Source organism: Balaenoptera musculus, chromosome 21 (assembly GCF_009873245.2).
Source record: "Balaenoptera musculus isolate JJ_BM4_2016_0621 chromosome 21, mBalMus1.pri.v3, whole genome shotgun sequence".
In the NCBI taxonomy this organism is placed as follows: Eukaryota; Metazoa; Chordata; class Mammalia; order Artiodactyla; family Balaenopteridae; genus Balaenoptera; species Balaenoptera musculus.
The window spans coordinates 499362-519430 of record NC_045805.1 but is presented as its reverse complement, the minus strand read 5'-3'; positions in this window follow the sequence as shown (position 1 = coordinate 519430).

Here is a 20069-nt window from a genome sequence, read left to right as displayed (position 1 = left end):
GGCTAGAGTAATCTTGGTTGTAGGTTCTTCCGTTTCATCACTTTTTAATATATCGTGCCACTCCCTTCTGGCTTGTAGAGTTTCTTCCGAGAAATCAGCTGTTAACCTTATGGGAGTTCCCTTGTATGTTATTTGTCGTTTTTCCCTTGTTGCTTTCAATAATTTTTCTTTGTCTTTAATATTTGACAATTTGATTACTATGTGTCTCGGCATGTTTCTCCTTGGGTTTATCCTGCCTGGGACTCTCTGCACTTCCTGGACTTGGGTGGCTATTTCCTTTCCCATGTTAGGGAAGTTTTCGACTATAATCTCTTCAAATATTTTCTTCGGTCCTTTCTCTCTTTCCTCCTTCTGGGACCCCTATAATGCGAATGTTGGTGTGTTTAATGTTGTCTCAGAGGTCTCTTAGGCTGTCTTCATTTCTTTTCGTTCTTTTTTCTTTATTCTGTTCTGCAGCAGGGAATTCCACCATTTTGTCTTCCAGGTCACTTATCTGTTCTTCTGCTATTGATTCCTTCTAGTGTATTTTTCATTTCATTTATTGTATTGTTCATCTCTGTTTCTTTGTTCTTTAATTCTTCTAGGTGTTTGTTCTTTAATTCTTCTAGGTCTTTGTTAAACATTTCTTGCATCTTCTCAATCTTTGCCTCCATTCTTTTTCCGAAGTCCTGGATCATCTTCACTATCATTATTCTGAATTCTTTTTCTGGAAGGTTGCTTATCTCCACTTCATTTAGTTGTTTTTCTGGGGTTTTATCTTATTCCTTCATCTGGTACAAAGTCCTCTGCCTTTTCATTTTGTCTATCTTTCTGTGAATGTGGTTTTCGTTCCACAGGCTGCAGGATTGTAGTTCTTCTTGCCTCTGCTGTCTGCCCTCTGATGAATGAGGCTATCTAAGAGGCTTGTGCAAGCTTCCTGATGGAGGGACTGGTGGTGGGTAGAGCTGGGTGTTGCTCTGGTGGGCAGAGCTCAGTAAAACTTTAATCCTCTTTTCTAATGATGGGTGGGGCTGGGTTCCCTCCCTGTTGGTTGTTTGGCCTGAGGCGACCCAGCACTGGAGCCTACCTGGGTCTTTGGTGGGTCTAATGGCAGACTCTGGGAGGGCTCACACCAAGGAGTACTTCCCAGAACTTCTGCTGCCAGTGTCCATGTCCCCATGGTGAGCCACAGCCTCCCCCTGCCTCTGCAGGAGACCCTCCAACACTAGCAGGTAGGTCTGGTTCAGTCTCCCCTGGGTTCACTGCTCCTTCCCCTGGGTCCCGATGTGCACACTACTTTGTGCGTGCCCTCCAAGAGTGGAGTCTCTGTTTCCTTCAGCCCTGTCGAAGTCCTGCAATCAAATCCCACTAGCCTTCAATGTCTGATTCTCTAGGAATCCTCCTCCCGTTGCTAGACCCCCAGGTTGGGAAGCCTGATGTAGTGCTCAGAACCTTCACTGCAGTGGGTGGACTTCTGTGGTATAAGTGTTCTCCAGTTTGTGAGTCACCCACCCAGCAGTTATGGGATTTGATTTCATTGTGATTGTGCCCCTCCTACCATCTCATTGTGGCTTCTCCTTTGTCTTTGGATGTGGGGTATCTTTTTTGGTGAGTTCCAGTGTCTTCCTGTCGACGATTGTTCAGCAGTTAGTTGTGATTCCAGTGCTCTCACAAGAGGGAGTGAGAGGCCAGTAACATCTTAACATTATTACAAAATAGTCCCAACCCCATGGATCCCTGAAGGGGTCTCAGGAACCCCCAGCAGTCCACAGATCACAGTTTAAGTGCTGTAGGAAACTGTTTTCAACAGAGATTCTCTAATTTCAATCAGAAAGCATCAAAATAAGTGATTTCTATTCCCAGCTAAACTGCCATTCAAAGTATTTAATTCAAGCTTCTAATGGAAGGAGGTAAATAATCACTCATTTAATAAACACTAGCAAGTATAGATCCAAGATAGTTTCTGCACTTGGAGGAGCTTTCAACCAAGTTGAGGACTCAGTCCTATCAACACTAATTATAATAAATCTCTTAAATCAAGAGATAATAATGTCAATGAGAATGTAACTTACTCCATCAACACAAAATTGTGCTAAGGTTAGAATATATTGGCATAGTGAAACAATTATAGAAGCTAGAAGGTCATAGTAGAGTATTTTGTTCATTATCTTATACACACAGAGCTCATACAATATATTCCTTCCTGTGTTTAGTTCCTGGAAAAATTTATTCTTGCAAATAAATTTGATTTCTTCCTTCAGAAAGTGGAAACTATGGAACTTAATGGTTTCATTTTTGTTACAGTTGCTAAGAAACTAGAGTCAAATTTTGTGCCTACTTATGGTGATTGGACTTTTTTGATATCAGATCAGACCAAACCAGGATTTTTTTTTTTTTTAAGTTCTCCTCTCCTTTTTTTTTTTTTTTTAATTATTTATTTATTTATTTATTTATTTTTGGCTGTGTTGGGTCTTCATTTCTGTGCAAGGGCTTTCTTTAGTTGCGGCGAGCAGGGGCCACTCTTCATCGCGGTGCGCAGGCCTCTCACTATCGCGGCCTCTCTTATTGCGGAGCACAAGCTCCAGACGCGCAGGCTCAGTAGCTGTGGCTCACGGGCCCAGTTGCTCCGCGGCATGTGGGATCCTCCCAGACCAGGGCTCAAACCCGTGTCCCCTGCATTGGCAGGCAGATTCTCAACCACTGCGCCACCAGGGAAGCCCCAAACCAGGATTTATTTCCCTAACAGTCTGTGCTCTCTGCTCCCTGTAATTCTGTCAAAACGTACCACTAATTGTGGCTGTTGCTTTATTTTATAAAGTACTTGAAAACGATTTGGAAGTATATACTGAGGTTAATTTCTTTTAAAATGAGAGTTAAGTGAAATCAACCATTTTTATAACCAATTTGGGAAAATACTATGGTTTATAGAAAAATTAGTTTTTAACAATCTAGTTATTTCATGATGTGTCTACATGAGAAAAGAAAAATGAACTTTATATTTAAAAAGCATGCAACTACATTTCCAAAAACTACCATAATCATTTGGGTTTGAAGTAATTCTTTAGAATAGAAATTCTGATTCTGCACTTCCCTAGAAATGTAGTTCATTCAAAACATGTATAATACTGAACTAACCTGAAGAAGTAAATCCTTATAAAATTTCCCAGAGACTACGGAGCTGTTTAAAAGCTTTGCTGTTTACATAGTATATGAAATAATTGTTCAGAACACACACACACACACACATACACACACACACACACACACACACACACACACACACATACACACAGATAAATGTAGAGACCAAAATCATGTAGAGGAGACAAAGGTACAAAATAGATATCAGCTTTACATTTAATTTTTTTAAAATCTGCTATTACTGTAACTGAAAGATTAAAACAGTTTTCAGCTTTTCAGTGATTTCATTTGTGCCACTTCACTAGATTTAAACCTTGGCCATTGTGTAAAGGTGGGTAAATTTCCTGCCTTGAACACTAATTGGTGACACACTATTCATCAACATACCATTTCAAAATATTTTAATGCCTATTAAGTCCATTTTTTCCATAAGCCTATGGATTTCAGCTGGATCTTTAACAGGAGGGAGAAGAAAGGTCAGCTCTTCCTAACTTCTTTAACCGTGTTGTCTGACCACAGTGATTTTCAAGCCTCATGGCATATTTGAATGGTCTCATCATTCTGGCACTGTCGTCTTTGATTCCAAAAGAGAATGTAGCATTTCAAATGTCGGAAATGTGCTATAGATTTTTTGGCAACAAGAAGTAAGTCAGTTTAACTTTCGTGTCTTTAAGAAATATATAATATTATGACCAAAATTAGTACTCAGAAATTATTTTGCTCTGAAATTGGAAAGAACTAATATACATCTATTATGTTATACATGAACCCTTTGACTTGGAGCCAAGTTCGAACATTTCTTTTTACTAGAAATCAACTTTCACATATTCATTTATTCACTTGGCATGAAAAGAGAAACAGGCAAAGATGAAAGCAAAAAAAATTGCATATAAAAATTTTAAACTAATGTAAAGTAAGTTTCATTAGCAGAGAGGTAGCATTTACTTTTTTTCATATATGACAGTGAATAAACAATCGTGTACAAGTATTTTAATTATACTAAGTTGCCAATGTGTCTAAAAACAGAACAACTTAAAATACATCAACATAAAATAAATGATTGCTTATTAAAATTTTAAACAATGATCTCAAAGTGACAATTGACCTAATATAATACAGGTTTTTCAGTCGTGATCTGATATGCGTTTTTTTCTTCACATCATATAGTGCAGTTATACTAAGCTACTTGAAGTCATTTAAAAGGAGTTGTTTGGCATGCATGTCATCCTGAGACACCTTATAATAAATCCAATCCCTCACCTCCCCAACATACCATATGTTTAATTAATTAAAAATAAAACTTTTAACCATACTTGTAAAAGTACCAAGAAATTGTCTCAAGTAAAAGCACCTGGAGCCTATATTTTAGAATCCCTACAGTTAGTTGCTATAATATTTGTGAAAATTTCAATATTATAGGGAATGGGTAGTCTTAATTCACACCCCAGAGGAAGTTGTTTTCCTCTCATTGGTGTCTGTTAAATATCCATAATGCGTTTTTATTTTCAACAGCTGCTTAATATGTTATTTAAGTTGAAGTATGGTTAAGCTTAGTCATATAAAACCTTTTGAGACATCAAGGAATGTGATATTTCTGACCAGCTGCAAAAATGGTAACCTCTTAGAAAAAAATGAGCATCATAAAACAAAAAGTAGGCAGGGAGCATATTAATCTTTTGCCTTCCTTGTATTTTCCCTCTCATATTGCTTTCGCTTTTTTAAACCTCTAATAGAGCTCTAACCTTTAAAAGTTCTTTGAATCAAGCAATTTTTCATGATCTAGCTGTCTCATGATTGTTTTTATTTCAGTTTAACATTTCTTCTGATACGCTGCATTTTTTCAAAGTATTTATGAGATTTTATTCCTGAGTTCAGTTGAGGTTAATAACTCATGAGTTAAATCAGGTCGTATGCATGTGACCCAAGTCAATACTTTTTCTAGGGTCCCAACTGGTTTCCCAAAGTAACTGTCACAATATTATTTCTAGATAGACTCTGTTGTAAGATAATAAATCTGTCTATACAGTTATGCAAACCATACTCTAATAAGTGGTCCTCCCTATTAATAACATGGAAATGATCTTACCGACCAAGAAACACCTAAGCCTGCAATACAGGGTCTTTAAAAATCTTACAGTAATAAATTGTCTATATTACTGTCTGCGTCTATACTGTTTTTTCATCATAATTTTGTCACGCACCATATTGTGAATAAATGTGAATGACAAAATGCTTAATTCTAAGGTAGTGAATTTCCATTTCCAATCTAGTATGCAGAATGGAAAACCATAATAGGGAATAAATCTTCAATTTTGTTTCTCATTGATATATACTGTGTAAGATTTCAATGTTTATCAGTTTCTCAGTAATCAAATATAAAAATCATTATCACCAATGCAAAAAGTATCCAACCCTTTTACTATTCTGAATGGTATATCCCTATCTTGCATAATTTGTTTTTTACATTTTGCTTGCATTCATGTTTTATAGGTCACTAACATCAATGTGTAGGACAATGAGAGAAAAAGCATTCATGAAATGTAGTCTCCTATAGCTAAAAATGATCAATGCCAGAAATGACTTATTATCCGATAAAAGCCTAAAAATCCCTTTGAGCAAAAAAAAAAAAAAAAAATTGTTACATTGGCATCCTTAAGGGTCAAGAAGCAAAGACAAAAATAGGTATCATTAGAAAAGAGAGATTTATAGTTTTCTAAATAATAGTTATATTTTCATGTAAGTTTAGTGAAGAGTTAAAAATCCATGCTCTTAGGACAGAGCCAAAAACAAAAAGAAAAAAACCAGGAAGAGTCAATCATTTTCATGTTTTCTTTATGCTTTTAACATAGCTCTTTGGAAATTGAGGACATTTTTCATGTTTTAAATGTTTGATATCTGCACATCTCTCCAAAATGAAGATTTACATTTCAAACTTTGAATTTATACCTGAAGATTTGTGTGTATATGGTTTTTTAATATTCCTAATTTTGAAAAAAAAATCTCTAATTTGGCCTTACATTATAATAAAAAAGAATCATGATATTATTAACATGAAAACAAAAACATGCTCTAAGATTTGCCTTGGGAACAAATGTTTTTGAAAATATTGGTGAACAACACAACAAAAAATCAGGCCAAAAAAGTAAGAGAATATTGCGATCCAAAGGTATAGCATGGTGGGACTTCTGTAGACAGTGAAGCTGCTGAAGAAAGCTAGGCGGTTCTTTTAGGTACGGCTTCACTTTTATTTTCAAATAACAAGTCAGGATAACAAGTCAAGGAGATAGAAAACACATGTAATGGGTTCTCCAATAAGCATCATCTGTGTAACTATAGAATTCATGATGTTCTTTACTTATTTGTTCTTTACTAATTCTGAAATTTGTGTCTGTGAAATTTTCACAGACACAGAAGTTAGCTACCTGAATGGTTGCTGGGGGTTGTGATAGAGTTCTATAACCTAGTTCCAGTGTTGGGGACCCGGGGTGGAGACAGGAACTGAGGACGTAAGAATTGAAAGGAGGAAATCTAAGACAAGTCCTGAGAGTGATATGGCCCTGTGCCTCACATTCTGCCTTTAGGATTATGCATGAAAGTCACAAGGAGATTATATACAGAAGATGATTCTTTTAAATAGTTTTGGAAAATTGGTCTTCAAATCAATGCTGACAATTCTGAGTTACCAGGATCTTCTATGTATGAAATTATTTATTTATTTGTGCGTTTGTTTATTATTTACTTGTTTATTTATTTGAAGATTTTTATTATTAACCACCATAGCAAATAAATAATTCCTGAGCATATTGTGCTGGCTCTATGCTAAATGTATGTTATTCATGATCTTATTTAACTTTTTATATAAACCCTATGAAGCAAATCCTATTATTATCCCCATTTTTCAGATGAGGAAACCAAGGTTAAGAAAGGTTAAGAAACGCGTCCATTTGTATCCAGTAAGTGGTAGACGTGAGATATGAGCAAATCTGTCTGATTGTTATAATGTTGTCCAATTTGCCATGCAACCTTATATTTTGAATGAATTTCTAACTCTGACAAAACATAAATTTTGTGTTTTGAGAGGCAGGTATTCTGCAGTTCTAAGATGGATGAAATCTTGCTTTAAATTAATCTATTTGTAGCTATGAAATGAATTAATACCGGACCGCAGTTGACTTGGTTCAGGCATTGTCACTTGGATTACTATGTAATCGACCCCAGTCACCCATAGAGAATAATCCATTCATGTATCTCTCTCATCTCTCTCTCAAACACACACACACATACACACACACACACACACACACACACACACGTACTGTACCACCCTGGTGAAGATTTATTTTTGCCACATATGGCCGATACTTTGAGAGGTACGGCCTCTGGGACTCTTCTATGAAATGATGAGTTTTGTCTGGAAATTTCTAGAGCCTTTATAAAATTAAAAAGTGGAGCATAGGTACAATTGCTCATAGGAATAAAGGAGAACTTTAACTATGGCTGCTTTGGAGTGAAAACCTTGTGGATATGATTATATATCATGAACATTCATATTAGGATTGATAAATGGACATATACCAGACTATAGGTATGTCCAAAGTAATGGCTGTTATAAAGATATTCTGGGTTGGAGCCATAATAGCAAACCAATAATAAATCAACAGTTTGGAATTCTGGTTTTTATTTGACCACTTAGAAGATATATCTCGATGTGGAGACGTGAGTTTTCATATGTCCTACCCACTTCTCCACTTTGGAAGCCACTTGCTTTTAGCTTATATATTATCCGGATGACTAGGAATTGATATAAGTGCAAGGAAAAAATGTTGAGTGCCATAGAAGTAAGTCTAGTTCTTCCAGGGACTGGAGATGTTTCATCACTGGACAGCTTGTAGAACAGCTTGGAGAAGGTAACTCTGAAATGCATGCAGTGTCACCCAAGAAGTGACATTTTGGAATAAAACTTTCCCTGTTAGTCTGTTTCTGTTTCGTAGATAAGTTCATTTGTGTCACAGAAACGAACATAACATTATAAATCAACTATACTCCAATAAAATAAAATAAAATAAACTTTCCAGGTTAGACTAGTTGCAATCCAAATTTCTGTGAGCCCTTATATGTATCTCCATCCTCCTTACACATCTTCATCTTCACGCCCATTATCATCATCCTTCGTTATCTCATGGTCTTCTCACTGCCAATCACACTGAGAAAAAGGCGATAGAAAAGATATCATCCCCAAAGTAAGTGACAGGTAAGTGTCACTTACCTAAGCCAGTGGCCAAGCCAGGAATAAACTTAAGCCCTGGCACAATATACTCATCCTTCTAGATCAGAGTTTCTCCCCTTATTACATGCTTTATATATGACTTTGAAAGGTAAAATAAATAAGAGGTGTATCGTCTTAATTCCCATTTGTTGCTGGATACTCTCTTGAGCATTTCCAAAAGAAACCAGAAGAGAGAACTTATGTTAGTAAATGTTTAGCCTCTGGCCATAACTATCTTCAGATTCAGAGCAATAAGGACAAGCAAGAAAGCAAAATGTGAGAATCAAAGAAAACTCAGATTTCTGCTCTCGCATTCATATGGATCTGTTCTATTTTTATGGTTATTAGGATTCTTTTAAAACAAAAGAAAATAAAATGAAATGAGCTATGAAAAAAAGAAGAAACACTCAAAGCTGTTTCTAATCAGCAGGGAATATTGTATGTGGGTCTAAATCAGCCAGCCAACGTCCTCCCAGCCATGACCTTAGGGGCCGTAATGGCCCCTCAGAATTCCCAGGTTTCTGCTGAAGCTCATCATTCTGGATTACCATCGGTTGAAGGTCAAATTTAAATGCCAGCTTTGCAATTCTGTTAGGCAGTTGCCCTGGGAAATGAATCCCACTGCGGTGAGGAAGAAACTGTCTTAAGATAACTTCTTAAATGCTCCTTGGTAAAATATCCCTCATCTCCAAGCTCAGTCTTCTTTTTTGTCTGTGTAAAAACTATTTGTAATGCAAATGCGTCCCTCTGTCATAAAACACTTCTGAAGCCATGCAAAAATTTTTAAATGCAATAAAGATGCCTATTTATCAATGGGTAGCTATACTTTTTTAAAAAATCCTTTTAAAAGAGTGTAAACTATAACGTTAGAAGCTACTGAAGCCAAGCAAGCAGTGGGCTCTAGTCCTTTGAAAATGGCATCATGAAATGAAGTTGCATGGTTTGAAACTAAACAGATTAATTCGGTTGTGGCATGGAAGACGTCACTGCGTTATTTTGACCTGTTGTCACATTGACATCTCTGCTTCTGTTGTTGGCTTTGGGTAACCTTATAACCAAGTCCCTACTGCCTTAAAAATTAATTATGATAAGAATTTCTTTTCAGTTCAGACTGTTCAACAATGCCTCACGTGCAGGCTGCAAATTATGAAGTGTAAATTAGGGCATCACTGAGCAGGAAAGGTCCCAAGAAACCAATTTAAGAATTCTCTCCGGATTTGGTGGAGACCTGGAAATCATCCCTTCTGGAGGAAGAATTTGAAATTAGAATCTTGGAATCGACTTGCCATTCAGTTTCACTGTGTATTGGGATCAACCTTCTTAGGAAAGAATGTGCTAAATGTATATGAACAAAAAACATTTTTTTAAATTTTGCCACTCGTAATACAATTCTTTATTAAAAAAATAATCACTCACAATTGCCATGTGTATATTAAGCAAGCCACATATATATTAACTGACTTAATACTATAGCAACTCTATGAAGTGGGTGTTATTGGCACCCCCATTTTACAGATGATGCAACTGAGGTACAGAAAGTATGAGATGGGGAGGTCACAGAGCTAGTAAATTGCAGTCAGTTTCGCTCCATAGTCCTTATCCCCAACTTTGAAATGACACTGTCTCAACAATTTGACTCAGTTTCTGAACTCCCCTTCCTTACATTTACAAAGCAAGTGGTAGATCGTTTTTAAGGTGTAGTGAATGAGATTACTTTAAAGATTAATTTTCCACACACCAGACTTCAGGAGCACCAGACATCTCTGTTTCCTGTGTCATTCTGAGGTTTTAGGGAAGGAATCAGGTTGCCCTTGGTGGGTTTTCCTTTCTGCTGGCCCTGGGGCTTTAACCTCCTTCCCTCTGCTTCATCCATTGTCACCATTTCATTTGTTTCCCATCTTCCAAAATTTGTCAACATCTCTTATCTGCTCTCATTGCATTTCCTGTTCCCTTTGTTCGTGTGTGTGTGTGTGTGTGTGTGTGTGTGTGTGTGTATGAATTTAAAATTTTTTCTTTATTGTCATTTTATTTTCAGAGTTCTGCTTAGGTTGTATAAACATTTTTGCTACAGGACTTTGGGAAGAAGAGGTGGGGAAAGGGTAGTAAAGAAAATATTAGTTATTCCTTCACATCTTTAAAACCCTTTCTTCCAGATCATCTTATATTTGCGGAAGTTAAAGTTTAGTCCCAAATAGCTCTGAATATGAAATCCATAATATAAAAGTTTTCACAGCTGTGGTCAACATGGCTTCAATATTCTTTCAGACTGTTTGGCGATGTCCTACCTGAAGGATGTAGTGTTCTAAAAAGTTGTGCTCACTCCATAGGCTTTAAAAATGGAGTCAACGAAGTTCAGTGAAATAAACTGAAAGTTAGAAATCAGCAGTGCACAAGGGAACGATACCGCTACAAAATACTCTTGTTTTCTAAAATGTATGTAAAGCTTCATATGTCAATACCGCAAATTCCAAGAAGGCCAATTTATTTTTAAAACAAGGAACAAGAAACACCTGTTTATTATCAACCGTAACACCTGTTTATTATCAACTGTAAGATATTTGAGTGAATCTTTTTGACAGTTGCTAATAAGCCATATTTTAAGATTTAAAATAGTTTTAATATATTCTAATGAGCTACTTATAAGGCATGAGGAAATATATTTAGATGTTTCTTGACTTTCACTTAAATTCAGTGACTATTAAACCTATACCTTACATTAGCTTTAGTCATTCTTTTCCCAGATTATATTGATGAAATAATTAATGAAGAAAAAGGTACTTAACAGTTCTGTTACTTTATCTTACTATGTTCTATTACTCAAGGAAAAATTAAGGCAGGATTATCAGTGACCCACAAACATATTTTTGAAATAGCATTTTTCACTTGTAAAAGTATGTGAGTGTTAAAATAAAATACATGAAGAAGAAACCCTATCAGTAAATAAGCTAAGAATAGTCATTCAGTTGTATTTCACATTGTCAAGTGGTCCAACTTTTCCTACTTTTTTTGGTTGCAATTGGTAATATTCTACATTTAAATAGAAAAATTAACTAAAATTGTTAAAAACATTAATAGTGGCAATTTAACTAGGAGCTCTTTTTGAAAAAAGTGAAAAAGCAAAAATATAAACGGAATGTTTCTTATAAATTTGTGTGTAAAAATATCTTAGTAAATCTTTAATGGCAATTTGCATTTTCATCTTCTCAGATTTGAGGCTTTCAGTTAAAGTCCCATTTTCTAGTATTTACCCCTTAGAAAGCAAACATTGAAGGAAATTGTTTTCCCTGTTGATTTTTTTTTATATATTTATTTATTTTTGGCTGCCTTGGGTCTTCGTTGCTACGCGCGGGCTTTCTCTAGTTGTGGCGAGCGGGGGCTACTCTTCCTTGCGCTGCACGGGCTTCTCATTGCAGTGGCTTCTCTTGTTGCGGAGCACGGGCTCTAGGAGTGCAGGCGTCAGTAGTTGTGGCACATGGGCTCAGTAGTTGTGGCTCGCGGGCTCTAGAGCACAGGCTCAGTAGTTGTGGCGCACGGGCTTAGTTGCTCCGCGGCATGTGGGAATCTTCCCGGACCAGGGCTTGAACCTGTGTCCCCTGCATTGGCAGGCAGATTCTTAACCACTGCGCCACCAGGGAAGTCCCTTCCCTGTTGATTTTTATTTTTTTACACTTTTTTTTTTCATTCTGACTGTTTAATTGCTCTTGTCTGATTTAGGCCTGAAGTTTTTTAAATGTACATGACCAAAAATTTTGAATGTAAGAATGTTCAAAACACGGGTTCAATCTGAGGATTTTGCACAAATTTTGCCACGTCATCACCCTTAAAAGAAATAATGAGTGTACAAAACTCATATAATCTGCCTTTTATAAGATGAATCGACCTGTTTTTAAGTTAATTTCATAGAGAAGTGCGTACGTTTGCTAGGGGGGCAGGAAAGGGTACCAGCATCCTCCTCCGTCCATCCACAGACTTGCCTTTTTAAAAGCAATGGAGGCTAAGAGGAATTTTAAAGGGGAAAGCGTAACAACGTAGAGAAAAGTGCCATTTTTGTGAGCTAATTAAACTTTTGCTGACATTATCTCCTGAAATTGTATTTAACCTCAGCAGTTATGCCCTATATGAAAAAGCATGGATACATGTATATGTGTAACTGAATCACTTTGCTGTACACCTGAAACTAACACAACATTGTTAATCAACTATACTCCAATATAAAATAAAAAATTTTTTTCAAATATCAAAATACTGGAAGTGTATTTACTCACATTTTTTATGCTAGTCACAAAGTAACGGCTACTGGCACAATATAGTTTTCACTTTAATCTGTATTATTAACATTTTATCCACCATTTTCTTAAGTTGAAACAATCAACAGAACAATAAATCAAGCTCTGATGTATTAAAAAATATATTATGTAAAAACTGACTATTCTTTTTGATATGGCATAACATAGATAAGAAAGATTTCTGAGATGTCTTATTTAGTGCTTGCACATTGATCCTTACTTTTAGATTTTTGAATTTAGTGCTTGCACATTTAGAATTTAGTGCTTGCACATTGATCCTTACTTTCAGATTTTTTGAGCATATCCACTTCTTACATAATTTTACTTTTGTTAATGAAGAAAATCATCCAAGGAAATAACCACACAACTCATTGAGCTCATTAACTCTTTGTCACTTCACACTAGCTGTTGTGCTTTTAAATAATGGCTTCAGAAAATAAATAACATTTTATATAATTTAGGGGATTATGTTGAACTGAATTATAGTCTCTGGAGTGATCAAGGAAGATGTTTATTGTTTTTTATTTTTTTTATTTCTTAAAAAAAAGTCAAACAACCCAAATTATTCCGCTTGCCTAAGACAACTACTGGAAACATTTGTATTTCTTACATGTCCTAAATGCTGATCTTGTCTAACTCATATTAACCTACTCTGTAAGGATCACAAATCTTCAGATAATCTCCTATATCTTAGTAATTTATTTTCTGTCAAACATATAAAACAAATCTTGGTAAAACATTCCATTAAAAAGAGAGAGAGTTTGGAGGAAATTTTTCCATTGTGGTATGCACTGCATTTTCTGTAGTTTCTGATGAAACACAGATGTTTCAAAGTGCCCACAAGGATGGTTAGTCAAGAGCAGATTGATCCCTGGTTAATCTCTGAAACCCTGTGCTTCCATTCTTTCTAGCAAAATGTATTGCTTTCTTCTGCTGAATGAACTCAACTGAATTGGCCACAAAAAGTTGAATCAGAAACACTCAAAGTGGAAATTGAACATATTAGGATTTCTACAGTGGTTTATTATACATTTCTTTACAAAATGTTCCAAATGTAATTTGGTTTTGGAGTAGATGTCTCTTTTGACTTTAAGCAGTGCCAATATTTACACACAGACCACAAGTTCAGTTCTCATGGATATTTTGCAGTACTCTACAGTATTCTGACAAATAATGGATTTACTCGAGAAAGTAATTGGTTGTGTGGGTAGCTTAGCTCCTTCCACACTGCAATATTGGAGAACCACTGAGAATGTAGTATTTTATCTAGTATTGAATCTTTGACTTTGAAAAACTAATGAAAAGCAGATACACTGCCCTAGCAAAATTATAAAATCAAAGAAACGACCTGAAGATAGTTAATACAGCTACCAAAGGTAATGACGAAGGACTGTCATTCCATCATTGACACTTAGGTAAATCCCTTTGCAGAAATATGAAGAAAAACATGAGTGGATGCTTTTTTAATCATTTTGATTGTGTTGTCAAATGACTCTGGACAATTAGAACCATACTTTTACCAGATGTTAAAACCAAATAGGGATTAATTTAGTCATTACTGTACTTTGTGGTAAACTAATTGCGTTTCAGAATATTTAGCCCTTATTTCAATGTCTTAATATCTTTAGGGCCCAGATCATTTTCCTTAATGTGGTACAAAAACCTGTTATTATCTGATTACTTGATCTGACAAGTATTTTTAAACTTTATGTGATTCTGAACCTAGACTTAATACTTTGACAAGTATAATTTAAAATAATAAGATTAATTATTGAATTTATAGAATAATTCCCAATCTTTTGGATAGAAAATAAAATACCTCCATATTCATTATCTGTTGAAAAATATCAAATTTCCAAACATGTTTCCAAAATATTTTCCATTAAGTTTTGCATATTTGTATTTCTAAGTCTCTTTCATGCTCTGGCATCTGTTCATGATTTCTAGCTTATTTTCAAAATCTTTTTGTGTTAATGTGATATTCAATGTGATATTCAAATTCTTTATGTGCTGAATGACTTATGGAGACCCAGTCAATAAGACTTTTCAGATTCGTAAATTTTTCAAAACATTATTGTGGGTTTTTTCCGCTTGGGGAATAGTCAACTTTTTACTTATACACATTAAACAGAGTCCATGTTATTATTTTTGTTTTGTTTTGACATTTGGACCTTCAAATATATTCATGATGTTAGGTCACATTCACAGTCTTTCTGAAAATTTATTTTTTAAATACAGCTTTAATTCCAGAATATAGAAGAAAAACCTTAAGCAAGCAAAAGGGAGTTTCTGTTTGCTTTTGGGAGGGGTAGTCATATGTCTAGAGGAGCTTCTCCTTTGGGAGAGACAGGAAGCCGGATTCCCCTGGGTGGGACTTCTTGGCTCCCTTCTCAGCAACAGAATTGTTACTCGTTAAGGTAAAAGCCAGGCTGTGGTTTGGGTTATATGTATTTTCTGTTAATTCACTTAAAAATGCTTTCCTTCCATATATATTCCTTGTAAACTATGAGTCTCCAGGATAATATATGTGCACATCTTTATCTATGGATATTGAAAATGACATAGATAAATATCACTTTGTGCTAAAAATAAGCCTATAGTAATACAGAGGTCAGTCCGGGGTCATAAGGTACATAAAACAGACTGGATTTTGAGTCATGACATCTACACAGACTGCAGTACTGCTGAATTTTCATATTAAGAGGTTTTGGCTGAAGGAATTCAGACACATACACAGTATGGCCCCAGAAATCTTGCCAAGAAAAGTTGAGTTTAAAATGTAGGGGAACCGATCCAAGAATAGGCCTCAAACATGCTGCATTCATTACACGCAGCTGTGTACATGAGAAGTGACTTTTTATCCCCACCTACCAAAACCCTATCCTGAGCTTTCACTTTTTTTTTTTTTTTGCCAACTTGCTGACCTTTCTGTTCCCACAAAAGGAAAATGTGATTGACAGATGATTATTCAAAACATTTTGGCAATTAAAAAAAAAGCATGCTAATGTATTTGCTATAAATACAACACGTTTTTAAAGAGACATTTCTTATAAGCTCAGTTTTTGTGAGTAAATATTCACTAACCAAAGTTATGGAGAAAACCAGCTTGTATGCAGAATGGGGATGGATACTGCATTGGGTGCCTTTGGAATGTAAGGGCTTAGAGATACCCAGGTTACCTAGGTGATAAGGAATTATGATCAAGACACTTGGCAGAGGAAGAGAAAAACGGGAACCCATTTCCGTAGGCCTGGAAGAAACAAATGCCGATCATGACACACGAGCAGCGGTTGAGCCAGGTTTTAGGGGAGTGCGGGGAGCATTAAGAGGTACCTCTAGCTACCTAGCCACAGTTACCTGGTTAGGTCACACGTTCTCTGCTTCCGCTTCTCCCGCCGCTGCTGACTGAGGTTCTCCCATGTTATCTCCAGATCCAGCTTCCCCACAACAGGATCTGATCAGTGGAGTCTAGTCTCCATCCCACATAGAGCCCAACCCAGAGCAACCACGACAGACCATTTACTGGATGCTGACCCTGCAAATAGTTGGTTTTCTTTGGATCAGCTTTTAATTTCATCCAGCACTTGGAGGGAGACGGAGTTACAGGAGTGATGCCATGAAGCCAAGCACGGACCCACAAAAGCTTTGTGCGACTTGTGCAGCCCATATATTTTATCATAAATGCATACATTCAAATAATAAAGATATTTTTTAAAAAATATATGATGCATTTAAAAAATATTTTACTTTGCTAAATTTTCTGAGCAGAATATTTTAATTTCTCCAAGAGGAAGTAAATAATACCAAAGAAAATAATAAGGGGAATAATTTGTAATGTAACTTTTCCTGTCTCTGATGGGAACTAATTCTTATTAAGGGCACTGGACTGATATAAGTGCTTCCCTGTTCCAGTAAGCATAATGGAAAACTACTGTTTAGTCTGGGTACCAATATGTCTGGCACACAGGGAGCAAAGTCAAATATTTCCCGGTGCTAGGAAATATATTCTATCTTTTGACCCAACAGAGCCTGAGACAACTTCTTTCCAAAGACTCTAACCAACTCCATTTTTTTGTTTTCTTTTTTTCTGGTGAAATGTATTTGGGGATTTTATGACTGTTGATATTCCACAAACAGGAGGATAATCTTTGCATCTTCCAGACTCAGAGAATTTTGGCCAGTTAACATACAACCAATGCATGTCAGAAATAACGATGCTGCCTCTATTTCTAGATTCTTCTCTGATTCCGTAATGTCACAGGACTATTAAGCATTACTTGCTGTTGGACAGTAAAAACTGACTCTAATTTTTATTTGTGTCCTTCAAGATTGTTTAATTTTAACTTTTAAATCAATGCTTAATTGTACTACATTTGATTATGAAATTTATTTCCATGCACATATATAAATCGCATAAGCAATTTCTTCTATATGTGATATAAATGAGTATGATAAAAATAGAAATGCTTAAATACTTGTTTTTACTTATATCACACCTATATTTTAAATTCTTTAGATCCAATATCAGTTTTTTAAATAATTTATTGTCTACAGTGATTGATTGAATTAATATTTCTGTTAGTATCAAGGAGTAAAACTATTTTGCCTTACCAATTCAGAGCAAATTCAAATGATTGGGTTTGGTGTTTGGCAAATTTCTAAATCTTATTACTGTGGGATCAAATGATTATGTAACAGCTACAGTTGGTAATTAACTGGTAATTCAAAATCTGCCACAAATTTAGTTCAGGTAAACCAATTTTATTCAGTGCCTACACATAGTTAATACTGTCAGGGATTGAATGCTGAATGAAATGTGAACCCGGCTTTTGAGTTTCTACCATATTTAAGTACTATAATGAGTATGTTTCATAAATTATCTCATTTAATTTTCACAACAATCCAATGACATAGGTATTATATTACTCCTATTTTACATACATACATGAGGCTCAAAAATGTCAAGCGATTTCCCCAAAATCACACATGTAGTAAGTGGAAGAGGCAGAATTTGAACTCAGGTCTGTCTGACTCCTAAGCCCGTGGTCTTTACTTTTCATCATGTTCAATGCACTGCTCTCATGGAGGTGTATGATACAGCTGGGTTTTTTTTTTTGGTCTAGAGGGCAACAAAAGGTAGCAGGTAGAGGAAACATTTGATTTATTTGAATTTGCTAGTTAATGTGTAGAAGAATGCTATTAGGCCACTCTTTTTTTGCAGAGAGGCAAAGTGTGTGAGGAGTAGTAGGTAGCTCATTTTATAAAAATTGGTTGGTGTGTTGAAGAAGGGCAGCAGATGAAGATTAAAAAGAAAGGCCAGGGCTTGATGTAGAAGTACTAAGGAGTCCTGCTAAGGAGGTTAAATGTAAGACATCAGCAGGTTTGCGTTTTTATTTTTTTTAATTATTTATTTATTTTTGGCTGTGTTGGGTCATCGTCTCTGGGCGAGGGCTTTCTCTAGTTGCGGCAAGTGGGGGCCGCTCTTCATCGCGGTGCGCGGGCCTCTCACTGTCGTGGCCTCTCTTGTTGCGGAGCACAGGCTCCAGACGCGCAGGCTCAGCAGTTGTGGCTCACGGGCCCAGTTGCTCCGCGGCATGTGGGATCTTCCCGGACCGGGGCACGAACCCGTGTCCCCTGCATTGGCAGGTGGATTCTCAACCACTGCGCCACCAGGGAAGCCCAGGTTTGGGTTTTTAAAACATAAGTTTGGTAGCTTTGGAAAGGCGGTCCTGATAAGGTGAGGGAAAGAGGAGGGAGAGAATATCTTGGATGCTCTTACAAAAATCCAGGCACGAGACTATGAGGCTGTCGATCTGGACAGCGGCGCGTGGATGGAAAGGGAGGGGAGAGGGTCGTGACCTTCCTGAACAGTAGAAGCGGCAGGACGTGGTGATGGGTGGTTTTACGTTGGAGCCGAAGGAAAGACAGTTGAAAGTTCTACGTTAGTCAGCTAGGTGAAGAGCTACGGGGACTGAACTGAGAAGGACAAGGGGCAGGGATGGCTCTGCAGTGAGGATGGCATGTAATAGATCTGTCATTGGACCTGGTGCATTAGAACCGCCCCCGGGGAAGCCACAGCAAGCATTGGGCATGATGTCCTAAGACAGTTGGAAAAGATGTGCACACATTTTGATATCTTTTTTGTAATAATTTTCTCTAACATGTGAAAGTATGTCGGGTTGTAGTCAGGTTAAATGTGGTATGTGTTCTTTCTTTCATTCAATGATATTAAGCCAATCATTTTAATATCATGAAGTATTTTAAGGCAATACATACAATGCAATAGGTACTGTGATTGTTATTGTTTTCTTAATATAGTAAATATGCAATAATCAACTGGCATCCAGGGGACAGGAAAGCTTTCAGGTAAGGAAGAGGAGACATCTAAGCTAAGACTGAAGGACAAATAGGACTTAGACAAAGGAAGATGATACTCCAAAGAGAAGGAACAGCCTTTGCGAAGTGCCAGAAACTGTAGCTGTGGTAAAAAGTGCAAGGAGAGGCTGGGTCACAGAGGATCTCATCAGTCCTGCCTAGGAGTTCAGATGTTGTCATAGTGGCAGTGGAAGCCATTCAGATTTTTTTCAGCCAGGAAATTGATATGATTATTTGCGTCTTTCTGAAAGATTTTTCTGAACATGGTGGGAAGAATGTTTGAGGAAGGCAAGAATAGAGGCAGGTATGATATTGCCTGTCAGTGAAAAATGCTGATGGCGTCACCAAAGGTAGAGACCATGGTGATGAAAACTGTGAATATGGTGGAGGGCCTGTGGGTTGATTCCATGTGGGGAGTGGGGAGGACAGTGCTGATAAGAGGAAAAAAGAATGGCTTCCAGGTTTCTTTCTTGAGCATTTGGATGGACACAGAGGTTTTGCTCACTAACTCAGGGAACCCAGGAAGAGATGGACATTTGTGGAAGATGATTTGTTTTATTTTATTTTACTTTTTAAAGGAGAACTGCTCAAAGTCAATGTTTCCATTCAACTGTCACGAGGTCTTTATTTTCATTTTATTTTATTTTTTTTGGCCGCACCAGGGGCTTGTGGGGTCTTAGTTCCCCGACCAGGGATTGAACCCAGGCCCTGGGCAGTGAAAGTGCAGAGTCCTAACCACCGGACCACCAGGGGATTCCCAAAGATGATTATTTTAGCTTTGAACATGTTGCATTTAAGATTCCTGTAGACATCCTGTCAAAGCCATTAAGTGATTGGCTATGAGCCTGGCAGGCAATTGGAATTAGGGAATAACATAATTGGTGAATTAGGCCTTGAGAGGTGGCAATGATCGTGGAAGTCGGAGAGAAAGAAAAAGGGGGAGAGAGAGAGAGAGGAAGAGTAGAGGAAGAGAGGGAGAGAAGAAGGGCATCTAGGCAGAGGGAGCGATGTGACACACAAAG